Source organism: Pseudophryne corroboree, unplaced genomic scaffold (assembly GCF_028390025.1).
Source record: "Pseudophryne corroboree isolate aPseCor3 unplaced genomic scaffold, aPseCor3.hap2 scaffold_480, whole genome shotgun sequence".
NCBI lineage: Eukaryota > Metazoa > Chordata > Amphibia > Anura > Myobatrachidae > Pseudophryne > Pseudophryne corroboree.
This window is the reverse complement of record NW_026970092.1, coordinates 28,042-41,865: the sequence shown is the minus strand read 5'-3', so window position 1 is coordinate 41,865 and position 13,824 is coordinate 28,042. Positions and strand designations below refer to the sequence as shown.

The 13,824-nt window shown below is 38.4% G+C and overlaps 3 non-coding genes across 3 annotated transcripts; all 3 read left to right on the top strand.

The window, feature by feature from the left end:
- Nucleotides 1-10,480: 10,480 nt before the first annotated feature.
- Nucleotides 10,481-10,644, top strand: LOC135028564 (U1 spliceosomal RNA). The gene has a single exon (XR_010224824.1). It is a non-coding gene; the product is annotated as a U1 spliceosomal RNA (small nuclear RNA).
- Nucleotides 10,645-10,796: 152 nt separating this feature from the next.
- LOC135028659 (U1 spliceosomal RNA) lies at nucleotides 10,797-10,959 on the top strand. The gene has a single exon (XR_010224908.1). It is a non-coding gene; the product is annotated as a U1 spliceosomal RNA (small nuclear RNA).
- Nucleotides 10,960-11,614: 655 nt separating this feature from the next.
- LOC135028583 (U1 spliceosomal RNA) lies at nucleotides 11,615-11,777 on the top strand. Its single transcript, XR_010224842.1, has one exon. It is a non-coding gene; the product is annotated as a U1 spliceosomal RNA (small nuclear RNA).
- Nucleotides 11,778-13,824: the final 2,047 nt, after the last annotated feature.

Here is a 13,824-nt window from a genome sequence, read left to right as displayed (position 1 = left end):
ACTTGTACATTTTGTATTGCTCTTCTGGTGACAATGTAGTTTGTTTTTGTCAATTACCATTTTAATAATCGGGTAAAGAAAATTAATTGGATTTTTGAAAGAAAACAATACTGTCAATATACTATTAAAAAAAATTAAAATGGTAAAAGTTATTGTACTTTAAGTAAAAATAAAAGCTAAAATATCAATCCCAGTTTTGGATTACTTTAATGAACAAAAAAAAAATGCATATAGCAAAGGATAGTTTCAATCTGCCTACCTCTGGGTTATGGGCCCAGCATGCTTCCAGTGCAGTACTCTGCTGCACATGTAAGTGCAAGAGATCCTGAAGCACTCACTCATCATGCGAAAGTACCAATGTGTTTCTTCATTGGTTGCTGGAAGAAACATCTTACAAACACTCTCCAGATTATTGACTTTTTAAAGTTTTTCTAGGAAACGTTCTAGATGAATGCTTATTAGTCTTTGTCAGTATATACTTTTCGCAAAGTGTCTCTGTGGCGCAATCGGTTAGTGTGTTCAGCTATTAATCAAAAGGTTGGTGGTTCAATCCCACCCAGGGACGTAATTGACCTTGTGATCAGATTTTGGTGATATTTAAGTAGACAAGTCAAAATTGCAAACCCCCTCTTATGGTGTAGGGTACCTGGCCTTCTCTGATGTAATCAGAGTTAGATTTGATTCAGTGATTTTATAAAAACAGCTAGGAAGCACAATTTAGCAGTGGGTTGCAGAGAAAAAGAAATATGCTGGCAGAAAAATCCAATTGAATGATTAAACAGCTCTTCATTTTCTGGCTTTATTTTTATGCTAACTAATTTGTTCTCTGAAAAGTGTCCACAAAGCCAAGTATCTGATTAACATATTTGTAGTGATGGTTTTTCACCTATTACTAAATTAAACTTGCTTCATTGGAAAGGCAGCAAGATGCATCCTCATTTCAATATCTACTGAAATAATACAGGTTGACACCAGGAAACATTAACGCCACTGCATCCTTGCTGCTTTCTCATGTGGAAGTCTGTTTAATGTGAAAACAAGGTGATATCTAATTAGCACACAGGTAAGGAATTAAGAAAATCTTTATTTAAGGGTGAAGATGTTTCTCACAAAATCGTTGCCCCAATGCATCATTGAAATTCAAGCTGAAAAGATGATTTTAATATATCACTTGTACATTTTGTATTGCTCTTCTGGTGACAATGTAGTTTGTTTTTGTCAATTACCATTTTAATAATCGGGTAAAGAAAATTAATTGGATTTTTGAAAGAAAACAATACTGTCAATATACTATTAAAAAAAATTAAAATGGTAAAAGTTATTGTACTTTAAGTAAAAATAAAAGCTAAAATATCAATCCCAGTTTTGGATTACTTTAATGAACAAAAAAAAAATGCATATAGCAAAGGATAGTTTCAATCTGCCTACCTCTGGGTTATGGGCCCAGCATGCTTCCAGTGCAGTACTCTGCTGCACATGTAAGTGCAAGAGATCCTGAAGCACTCACTCATCATGCGAAAGTACCAATGTGTTTCTTCATTGGTTGCTGGAAGAAACATCTTACAAAAACTCTCCAGATTATTGACTTTTTAAAGTTTTTCTAGGAAACGTTCTAGATGAATGCTTATTAGTCTTTGTCAGTATGTACTTTTTGCAAAGTGTCTCTGTGGCGCAATCGGTTAGTGTGTTCAGCTATTAATCAAAAGGTTGGTGGTTCAATCCCACCCAGGGACGTAATTGACCTTGTGATCAGATTTTGGTGATAATTAAGTAGACAAGTCAAAATTTCGAAAACCCCTGTTATGGTGTAGGGTACCTGGCCTTCTCTGATGTAATCAGAGTTAGATTTGATTCAGTGATTTTATAAAAACAGCTAGGAAGCACAATTTAGCAGTGGGTTGCAGAGAAAAAGAAATATGCTGGCAAAAAAATCCAATTGACTGATTAAACAGCTCTTCATTTTCTGGCTTTATTTTTATGCTAACAAATTTGTTCTCTGAAAAGTGTCCACAAAGCCAAGTATCTGATTAACATCTTTGTAGGGATGGTTTTTCACCTATTACTAAATTAAACTTGCTTCATTGGAAAGGCAGCAAGATGCATCCTCATTTCAATATCTACTGAAATAATACAGGTTGACACCAGGAAACATTAACGCCACTGCATCCTTGCTGCTTTCTCATGTGGAAGTCTGTTTAATGTGAAAACAAGGTGATATCTAATTAGCACACAGGTAAGGAATTAAGAAAATCTTTATTTAAGGGTGAAGATGTTTCTCACAAAATCGTTGCCCCAATGCATCATTGAAATTCAAGCTGGAAAGATGATTTTAATATATCACTTGTACATTTTGTATTGCTCTTCTGGTGACAATGTAGTTTGCTTTTGTCAATTACCATTTTAATAATCGGGTAAAGAAAATTAATTGGATTTTTGAAAGAAAACAATACTGTCAATATACTATTAAAACAAATTAAAATGGTAAAAGTTATTGTACTTTAAGTAAAAATAAAAGAGCAAAAATATCAATCCCAGTTTTGGATTACTTTAATTAACAAAAAAAAAATGCATATAGCAGAGGATAGTTTCAATCTGCCTACCTCTGGGTTATGGACCCAGCATGCTTCCATTACAGTACTCTGCTGCACATGTAAGTGCAAGAGATCCTGAAGCACTCACTCATCATGGGAAAGTACCAATGTGTTTCTTCATTGGTTGATGGAAGAAACATCATACAAAAACTCTCCACATTATTGACTTTTTAAAATGTTTCTAGGAATCGTTCTAGATGAATGCTTATTAGCCTTTGTCAGTATGTACTTTTGCAAAGTGTCGCGGTGGCGCAATCAGTTAGTGTGTAAGGCTTTTAACCAAAAGGTTGGTGGTTCAATCCCACCCAGGGACTTAATTGACCTTGTTATCAGATTTTGGTGATCTTTAAGTAGACAAGTCAAAATTTCAAACCCCCTGTTATGGTGTAGGGTACCTGGCCTTCTCTGATGTAATCAGAGTTAGATTTGATTCAGTGATTTTATAAAAACAGCTAGGAAGCACAATTTAGCAGTGGGTTGCAGAGAAAAAGAAAAATGCTGGCAGAAAAATCCAATTGAGTGATTAAACAGCTCTTCATTTTCTGGCTTTATTTTTATGCTAACTAATTTGTTCTCTGAAAAGTGTCCACAAAGCCAAGTATCTGATTAACATATTTGTAGGGATGGTTTTTCACCTATTACTAAATTAAACTTGCTTCATTGGAAAGGCAGCAAGATGCATCCTCATTTCAATATCTACTGAAATAATACAGGTTGACACCAGGAAACATTAACGCCACTGCATCCTTGCTGCTTTCTCATGTGGAAGTCTGTTTAATGTGAAAACAAGGTGATATCTAATTAGCACACAGGTAAGGAATTAAGAAAATCTTTATTTAAGGGTGAAGATGTTTCTCACAAAATCGTTGCCCCAATGCATCATTGAAATTCAAGCTGGAAAGATGATTTTAATATATCACTTGTACATTTTGTATTGCCCTTCTGGTGACAATGTAGTTTGTTTTTGTCAATTACCATTTTAATAATCGGGTAAAGAAAATTAATTGGATTTTTGAAAGAAAACAATACTGTCAATATACTATTAAAAAAAATTTAAATGGTAAAAGTTATTGTACTTTAAGTAAAAATAAAAGCTAAAATATCAATCCCAGTTTTGGATTACTTTAATGAACAAAAAAAAAATGCATATAGCAAAGGATAGTTTCAATCTGCCTACCTCTGGGTTATGGGCCCAGCATGCTTCCAGTGCAGTACTCTGCTGCACATGTAAGTGCAAGAGATCCTGAAGCACTCACTCATCATGCGAAAGTACCAATGTGTTTCTTCATTGGTTGCTGGAAGAAACATCTTACAAAAACTCTCCAGATTATTGACTTTTTAAAGTTTTTCTAGGAAACGTTCTAGATGAATGCTTATTAGTCTTTGTCAGTATGTACTTTTTGCAAAGTGTCTCTGTGGCGCAATCGGTTAGTGTGTTCAGCTATTAATCAAAAGGTTGGTGGTTCAATCCCACCCAGGGATGTAATTGACCTTGTGATCAGATTTTGGTGATATTTAAGTAGACAAGTCAAAATTTCGAAAACCCCTGTTATGGTGTAGGGTACCTGGCCTTCTCTGATGTAATCAGAGTTAGATTTGATTCAGTGATTTTATAAAAACAGCTAGGAAGCACAATTTAGCAGTGGGTTGCAGAGAAAAAGAAATATGCTGGCAAAAAAATCCAATTGACTGATTAAACAGCTCTTCATTTTCTGGCTTTATTTTTATGCTAACAAATTTGTTCTCTGAAAAGTGTCCACAAAGCCAAGTATCTGATTAACATCTTTGTAGGGATGGTTTTTCACCTATTACTAAATTAAACTTGCTTCATTGGAAAGGCAGCAAGATGCATCCTCATTTCAATATCTACTGAAATAATACAGGTTGACACCAGGAAACATTAACGCCACTGCATCCTTGCTGCTTTCTCATGTGGAAGTCTGTTTAATGTGAAAACAAGGTGATATCTAATTAGCACACAGGTAAGGAATTAAGAAAATCTTTATTTAAGGGTGAAGATGTTTCTCACAAAATCGTTGCCCCAATGCATCATTGAAATTCAAGCTGGAAAGATGATTTTAATATATCACTTGTACATTTTGTATTGCTCTTCTGGTGACAATGTAGTTTGCTTTTGTCAATTACCATTTTAATAATCGGGTAAAGAAAATTAATTGGATTTTTGAAAGAAAACAATACTGTCAATATACTATTAAAACAAATTAAAATGGTAAAAGTTATTGTACTTTAAGTAAAAATAAAAGAGCAAAAATATCAATCCCAGTTTTGGATTACTTTAATTAACAAAAAAAAAATGCATATAGCAGAGGATAGTTTCAATCTGCCTACCTCTGGGTTATGGACCCAGCATGCTTCCATTACAGTACTCTGCTGCACATGTAAGTGCAAGAGATCCTGAAGCACTCACTCATCATGGGAAAGTACCAATGTGTTTCTTCATTGGTTGATGGAAGAAACATCATACAAAAACTCTCCACATTATTGACTTTTTAAAATGTTTCTAGGAATCGTTCTAGATGAATGCTTATTAGCCTTTGTCAGTATGTACTTTTGCAAAGTGTCGCGGTGGCGCAATCAGTTAGTGTGTAAGGCTTTTAACCAAAAGGTTGGTGGTTCAATCCCACCCAGGGACTTAATTGACCTTGTTATCAGATTTTGGTGATCTTTAAGTAGACAAGTCAAAATTTCAAACCCCCTGTTATGGTGTAGGGTACCTGGCCTTCTCTGATGTAATCAGAGTTAGATTTGATTCAGTGATTTTATAAAAACAGCTAGGAAGCACAATTTAGCAGTGGGTTGCAGAGAAAAAGAAAAATGCTGGCAGAAAAATCCAATTGAGTGATTAAACAGCTCTTCATTTTCTGGCTTTATTTTTATGCTAACTAATTTGTTCTCTGAAAAGTGTCCACAAAGCCAAGTATCTGATTAACATATTTGTAGGGATGGTTATTCACCTATTACTAAATTAAACTTGCTTCATTGGAAAGGCAGCAAGATGCATCCTCATTTCAATATCTACTGAAATAATACAGGTTGACACCAGGAAACATTAACGCCACTGCATCCTTGCTGCTTTCTCATGTGGAAGTCTGTTTAATGTGAAAACAAGGTGATATCTAATTAGCACACAGGTAAGGAATTAAGAAAATCTTTATTTAAGGGTGAAGATGTTTCTCACAAAATCGTTGCCCCAATGCATCATTGAAATTCAAGCTGGAAAGATGATTTTAATATATCACTTGTACATTTTGTATTGCCCTTCTGGTGACAATGTAGTTTGTTTTTGTCAATTACCATTTTAATAATCGGGTAAAGAAAATTAATTGGATTTTTGAAAGAAAACAATACTGTCAATATACTATTAAAAAAAATTAAAATGGTAAAAGTTATTGTACTTTAAGTAAAAATAAAAGCTAAAATATCAATCCCAGTTTTGGATTACTTTAATGAACAAAAAAAAATGCATATAGCAAAGGATAGTTTCAATCTGCCTACCTCTGGGTTATGGGCCCAGCATGCTTCCAGTGCAGTACTCTGCTGCACATGTAAGTGCAAGAGATCCTGAAGCACTCACTCATCATGCGAAAGTACCAATGTGTTTCTTCATTGGTTGCTGGAAGAAACATCTTACAAAAACTCTCCAGATTATTGACTTTTTAAAGTTTTTCTAGGAAACGTTCTAGATGAATGCTTATTAGTCTTTGTCAGTATGTACTTTTTGCAAAGTGTCTCTGTGGCGCAATCGGTTAGTGTGTTCAGCTATTAATCAAAAGGTTGGTGGTTCAATCCCACCCAGGGATGTAATTGACCTTGTGATCAGATTTTGGTGATATTTAAGTAGACAAGTCAAAATTTCGAAAACCCCTGTTATGGTGTAGGGTACCTGGCCTTCTCTGATGTAATCAGAGTTAGATTTGATTCAGTGATTTTATAAAAACAGCTAGGAAGCACAATTTAGCAGTGGGTTGCAGAGAAAAAGAAATATGCTGGCAAAAAAATCCAATTGACTGATTAAACAGCTCTTCATTTTCTGGCTTTATTTTTATGCTAACAAATTTGTTCTCTGAAAAGTGTCCACAAAGCCAAGTATCTGATTAACATCTTTGTAGGGATGGTTTTTCACCTATTACTAAATTAAACTTGCTTCATTGGAAAGGCAGCAAGATGCATCCTCATTTCAATATCTACTGAAATAATACAGGTTGACACCAGGAAACATTAACGCCACTGCATCCTTGCTGCTTTCTCATGTGGAAGTCTGTTTAATGTGAAAACAAGGTGATATCTAATTAGCACACAGGTAAGGAATTAAGAAAATCTTTATTTAAGGCTGAAGATGTTTCTCACAAAATCGTTGCCCCAATGCATCATTGAAATTCAAGCTGGAAAGATGATTTTAATATATCACTTGTACATTTTGTATTGCTCTTCTGGTGACAATGTAGTTTGCTTTTGTCAATTACCATTTTAATAATCGGGTAAAGAAAATTAATTGGATTTTTGAAAGAAAACAATACTGTCAATATACTATTAAAACAAATTAAAATGGTAAAAGTTATTGTACTTTAAGTAAAAATAAAAGAGCAAAAATATCAATCCCAGTTTTGGATTACTTTAATTAACAAAAAAAAATGCATATAGCAGAGGATAGTTTCAATCTGCCTACCTCTGGGTTATGGACCCAGCATGCTTCCATTACAGTACTCTGCTGCACATGTAAGTGCAAGAGATCCTGAAGCACTCACTCATCATGGGAAAGTACCAATGTGTTTCTTCATTGGTTGATGGAAGAAACATCATACAAAAACTCTCCACATTATTGACTTTTTAAAATGTTTCTAGGAATCGTTCTAGATGAATGCTTATTAGCCTTTGTCAGTATGTACTTTTGCAAAGTGTCGCGGTGGCGCAATCAGTTAGTGTGTAAGGCTATTAACCAAAAGGTTGGTGGTTCAATCCCACCCAGGGACTTAATTGACCTTGTTATCAGATTTTGGTGATCTTTAAGTAGACAAGTCAAAATTTCGAAAACCCCTGTTATGGTGTAGGGTACCTGGCCTTCTCTGATGTAATCAGAGTTAGATTTGATTCAGTGATTTTATAAAAACAGCTAGGAAGCACAATTTAGCAGTGGGTTGCAGAGAAAAAGAAATATGCTGGCAAAAAAATCCAATTGACTGATTAAACAGCTCTTCATTTTCTGGCTTTATTTTTATGCTAACAAATTTGTTCTCTGAAAAGTGTCCACAAAGCCAAGTATCTGATTAACATCTTTGTAGGGATGGTTTTTCACCTATTACTAAATTAAACTTGCTTCATTGGAAAGGCAGCAAGATGCATCCTCATTTCAATATCTACTGAAATAATACAGGTTGACACCAGGAAACATTAACGCCACTGCATCCTTGCTGCTTTCTCATGTGGAAGTCTGTTTAATGTGAAAACAAGGTGATATCTAATTAGCACACAGGTAAGGAATTAAGAAAATCTTTATTTAAGGGTGAAGATGTTTCTCACAAAATCGTTGCCCCAATGCATCATTGAAATTCAAGCTGGAAAGATGATTTTAATATATCACTTGTACATTTTGTATTGCTCTTCTGGTGACAATGTAGTTTGCTTTTGTCAATTACCATTTTAATAATCGGGTAAAGAAAATTAATTGGATTTTTGAAAGAAAACAATACTGTCAATATACTATTAAAACAAATTAAAATGGTAAAAGTTATTGTACTTTAAGTAAAAATAAAAGAGCAAAAATATCAATCCCAGTTTTGGATTACTTTAATTAACAAAAAAAAATGCATATAGCAGAGGATAGTTTCAATCTGCCTACCTCTGGGTTATGGACCCAGCATGCTTCCATTACAGTACTCTGCTGCACATGTAAGTGCAAGAGATCCTGAAGCACTCACTCATCATGGGAAAGTACCAATGTGTTTCTTCATTGGTTGATGGAAGAAACATCATACAAAAACTCTCCACATTATTGACTTTTTAAAATGTTTCTAGGAATCGTTCTAGATGAATGCTTATTAGCCTTTGTCAGTATGTACTTTTGCAAAGTGTCGCGGTGGCGCAATCAGTTAGTGTGTAAGGCTATTAACCAAAAGGTTGGTGGTTCAATCCCACCCAGGGACTTAATTGACCTTGTTATCAGATTTTGGTGATCTTTAAGTAGACAAGTCAAAATTTCAAACCCCCTGTTATGGTGTAGGGTACCTGGCCTTCTCTGATGTAATCAGAGTTAGATTTGATTCAGTGATTTTATAAAAACAGCTAGGAAGCACAATTTAGCAGTGGGTTGCAGAGAAAAAGAAAAATGCTGGCAGAAAAATCCAATTGAGTGATTAAACAGCTCTTCATTTTCTGGCTTTATTTTTATGCTAACTAATTTGTTCTCTGAAAAGTGTCCACAAAGCCAAGTATCTGATTAACATATTTGTAGGGATGGTTTTTCACCTATTACTAAATTAAACTTGCTTCATTGGAAAGGCAGCAAGATGCATCCTCATTTCAATATCTACTGAAATAATACAGGTTGACACCAGGAAACATTAACGCCACTGCATCCTTGCTGCTTTCTCATGTGGAAGTCTGTTTAATGTGAAAACAAGGTGATATCTAATTAGCACACAGGTAAGGAATTAAGAAAATCTTTATTTAAGGGTGAAGATGTTTCGCACAAAATCGTTGCCCCAATGCATCATTGAAATTCAAGCTGGAAAGATGATTTTAATATATCACTTGTACATTTTGTATTGCCCTTCTGGTGACAATGTAGTTTGTTTTTGTCAATTACCATTTTAATAATAGGGTAAAGAAAATTAAGTGGATTTTTGAAAGAAAACAATACTGTCAATATACTATTAAAACAAATTAAAATGGTAAAAGTTATTGTACTTTAAGTAAAAATAAAAGCTAAAATATCAATCCCAGTTTTGGATTACTTTAATGAACAACAAAAAAATGCATATAGCAAAGGATAGTTTCAATCTGCCTACCTCTGGGTTATGGACCCAGCATGCTTCCATTGCAGTACTCTGCTGCACATGTAAGTGCAAGAGATCCTGAAGCACTCACTCATCATGCGAAAGTACCAATGTGTTTCTTCATTGGTTGCTGGAAGAAACATCTTACAAACACTCTCCAGATTATTGACTTTTTAAAGTTTTTCTAGGAAACGTTCTAGATGAATGCTTATTAGTCTTTGTCAGTATATACTTTTTGCAAAGTGTCTCTGTGGCGCAATCGGTTAGTGTGTTCAGCTAACCCTTGTGCACTATCCTGACTTCTCCTCCTGTCTGCTTACTTTGTGCCTTCCAATGCACAATGCAAGCTACAGGTAGTGCTGCAGGGCCCACACCCTTTTACTTGCCTTACGGAGCAGCTCTGGAGCTGTTTCAGTGCCAAGCTGCTGTAAGAAATAAGCTTGAATGCTTCAGAGGCTGGGGCATTGTCAACATGAGCCCCACACCAAAGGAGGGTGGAGGTGTTTAATGCGAACTAGGGGTCATCCAAGCGCCGCAAAAGGCCGCCATACCCTGCACGCCCCTTTTCTCTTTTCATATGCAGATGAGGATTGAAGCCAACTTTGACCCACTGCTTGGATGACATCACCATATGCAAATCCATCTGCTGCAGGCCTTCCCCCCGGAATGCTTGCACTAGTTGTTGCATTTGGTTTGTTGTTTGGGGGTGCTTCAGTATTAGGCAGCCTTCTGCCCTCCCATGTTCATCTGAAAATATGTGTTCTCCCTGCAGTTGTTGTCCCAAGATGAGAGTTCCCTTGTGCTGCCTCAGTTGAATCTCCTTTACTTGACAGAGATGTGCCTGAGCAGCGGCCCTCCCCAGCCCTATCCCAAATCATACTTATTTTGCATAGGAGATACCATGGTCATGAAGATTGTTCTCCCAGGGTGAGGTTCATTCATTGCATTTTGGGTATGCTGATCCCTGTGATTTCCCCAAATGTGGGTAACTCGACTGCATTATTTGTGGTAGTGGGGGACTGTGTTTGTGTTTTCCTCTGGTCAGCTCTGGTAAAAGTCAGATTTCTTTGTTTCAGATCTTCCTCTAGCCTTGTTCTTCTTTCGAGAGTTCCCTTGTGCTTCCTCAGTTGGATCTCCTTCAGTTGACAGGGCGGTGCCCGAGCAGCGACCCTCCCCAGCTCAAGCCCAACTCCTACTTACCTGCCAGGTGAGATACTATGATCATGAAGGTGCTTCTTCCAGGGCAAGGCTTACCCATTGCACTCTGGGTGTGCTGCCCCTGCGATTTCCCCAAATGTGGGAAACTTGACTGCATAATTTGTGTTTCCCCTGGTCGGCTCTCGTATAATTCAGATCTCTTTGTCTCAGGTCTCTCTCCAGCCTAGTTTGCTGTCTGTTTCCACTTCTTTTTTCTTGAGCCCCTCCCTTTTATACCCTTGTGCACTATCCTGACTTCTCCTCCTGTCTGCTTACTTTGTGCCTTCCAATGCACAATGCAAACTACACACCCTTTTACTTGCCTTACAGAGCAGCTCTGGAGCTGTTACAGTGCCAAGCTGCTGTAAGAAATCAGCTTGAATGCTTCAGGGGCTGGGGCATTGTCAACATGAGCCCCACACCGAAGGAGGGTGGGGGTGTTTAATGCGAACTAAGGGTCATCCAAGCGCCGCAAAAGGCCGCCATGCCCTGCATGCCCCTTTTCTCTTTTCATATGCAGATGAGGGTTCCAGCCAACTTTGGCCCACTGCTTGGATGACATCACCGTATGCAAATCCGTCTTCTGCAGAACTTCCCCCAGGAATGCTTGTACTAGTTGTTGCATTTGGTTTGTTGTTTGGGGGTGCTTCAGTATTAGGCAGCCTTCTGCCCTCCCATGTTCATCTGAAAATATGTGTTCTCCCTGCAGTTGTTGTCCCCAGATGAGAGTTCCCTTGTGCTGCCTCAGTTGAATCTCCTATACTTGACAGAGATGTGCCTGAGCAGCGGCCCTCCCCAGCCCTATCCCAAATCATACTTATTTTGCATAGGCGATACCATGGTCATGAAGATTGTTCTCCCAGGGTGAGGTTCATTCATTGCATTCTGGGTATGCTGACCCCTGTGATTTCCAAAATGTGGGAAACTCGACTGCATTATTTGTGGTAGTGGGGGACTGTGTTTGTGCTTTCCTCTGGTCAGCTCTGGTAAAAGTCAGATTTCTTTGTCTCAGATCTTCCTCTAGCCTTGTTCTTCTTTCGAGAGTTCCCTTGTGCTGCCTCAGTTGGATCTCCTTCACTTCACAGGGGGTGCCCGAGCAGCAATCCTCCACAGCTCTGGCCCAACTCCTACTTACCTGCCAGGTGAGATACTATGATCTTCACTGTTAGGGCAATCAGGATGTGGAATTCCCTGCCAGGGAAGGTGGTAATGGCGGACTCTGTAATTGGATTTAAAAAAGGAATGGATACATTTCTGAATGAAAAAGCTATCCAAGTTTATAATACTTAAAATATCAACATGGTTAATCCGGGGGTAACATGAGTTGTAGTAGCTAACTAGTCATAATACATTATTAAGCAAGTATGTAGAATCATCACAACTTAAAACAGGTTGAACACGATGGGCAATTTGCCTCTATTCAACCTCAAAAACTATGTTACTATATGTTACTATATTACTATGTTACTGTAGTATACAGAACACCACAATGCAATGAGCAGTGATAGTGAGCACTGATGAGGATACTAGAACTGACACTGAGCAGCAAGATGCAGCACTGGACTATTAGTAATGTACTGTAGTATGCTGAGCACAACAATGCAGCACAAGACAATGAGCAGTGATACTGAGCACTGATGAGGATACTACTGAGAACTGACACTGAGCAGGAGAGACACACTACTAGTATTACTGAGCAGCAATAAGTATCCACTGATACTGAGCACTGATATTGAGATTTCCACTGAGAGAACATAGCCACGTCCTCTCCGCTCTCTCTTCAATGCACGAGTAAAAATGGCGGCAACGCGCAGCTCTTTATATGGAATCCGAATCTCGCGAGAATCCGACAGCGGGATGATGACATTTTCCCTTGTTCATAGAATTTGGGAGTCATTTTGATCCCAAAGTATTATTAACCTCAATAACCATAATTTCCACTCATTTTCAGTCTATTCTTAACACCTTACACCTCACAATATTATTTTTAGTCCTAAAATTTGCACCGAGGTCGCTGGATGACTAAGCTCAGCGACCCAAGTGGCCGACACAAACACCTGGCCCATCTAGGAGTGGCACTGCAGTGTCACGCAGGATAGCCCTTCCAAAAAACACTCCCCAAACAGCACATGACGCAAAGAAAAAAAGAGGCGCAATGAGGTAGCTGTGTGACTAAGCTCAGCGACCCAAGTGGCCGACACAAACACCTGGCCCATCTAGGAGTGGCACTGCAGTGTCACGCAGGATGGCCCTTCCAAAAAACACTCCCCAAACAGCACATGACGCAAAGAAAAAAAGAGGCGCAATGAGGTAGCTGTGTGACTAAGCTCAGCGACCCAAGTGGCCGACACAAACACCTGGCCCATCTAGGAGTGGCACTGCAGTGTCACGCAGGATGGCCCTTCCAAAAACACTCCCCAAACAGCACATGACGCAAAGAAAAAAAGAGGCGCAATGAGGTAGCTGTGTGACTAAGCTCAGCGACCCAAGTGGCCGACACAAACACCTGGCCCATCTAGGAGTGGCACTGCAGTGTCACGCAGGATGGCCCTTCCAAAAAACACTCCCCAAACAGCACATGACGCAAAGAAAAAAAGAGGCGCAATGAGGTAGCTGTGTGACTAAGCTCAGCGACCCAAGTGGCCGACACAAACACCTGGCCCATCTAGGAGTGTCACTGCAGTGTCACGCAGGATGGCCCTTCCAAAAAACACTCCCCAAACAGCACATGACGCAAAGAAAAAAAGAGGCGCAATGAGGTAGCTGTGTGACTAAGCTCAGCAACCCAAGTGGCCGACACAAACACCTGGCCCATCTAGGAGTGGCACTGCAGTGTCACGCAGGATGGCCCTTCCAAAAAACACTCCCCAAACAGCACATGACGCAAAGAAAAATGAAAGAAAAAAGAGGTGCAAGATGGAATTGTCCTTGGGCACTCCCACCCACCCTTATGTTGTATAAACAGGACATGCACACTTTAACCAACCCATCATTTCAGTGACAGGGTCTGCCACACGACTGTG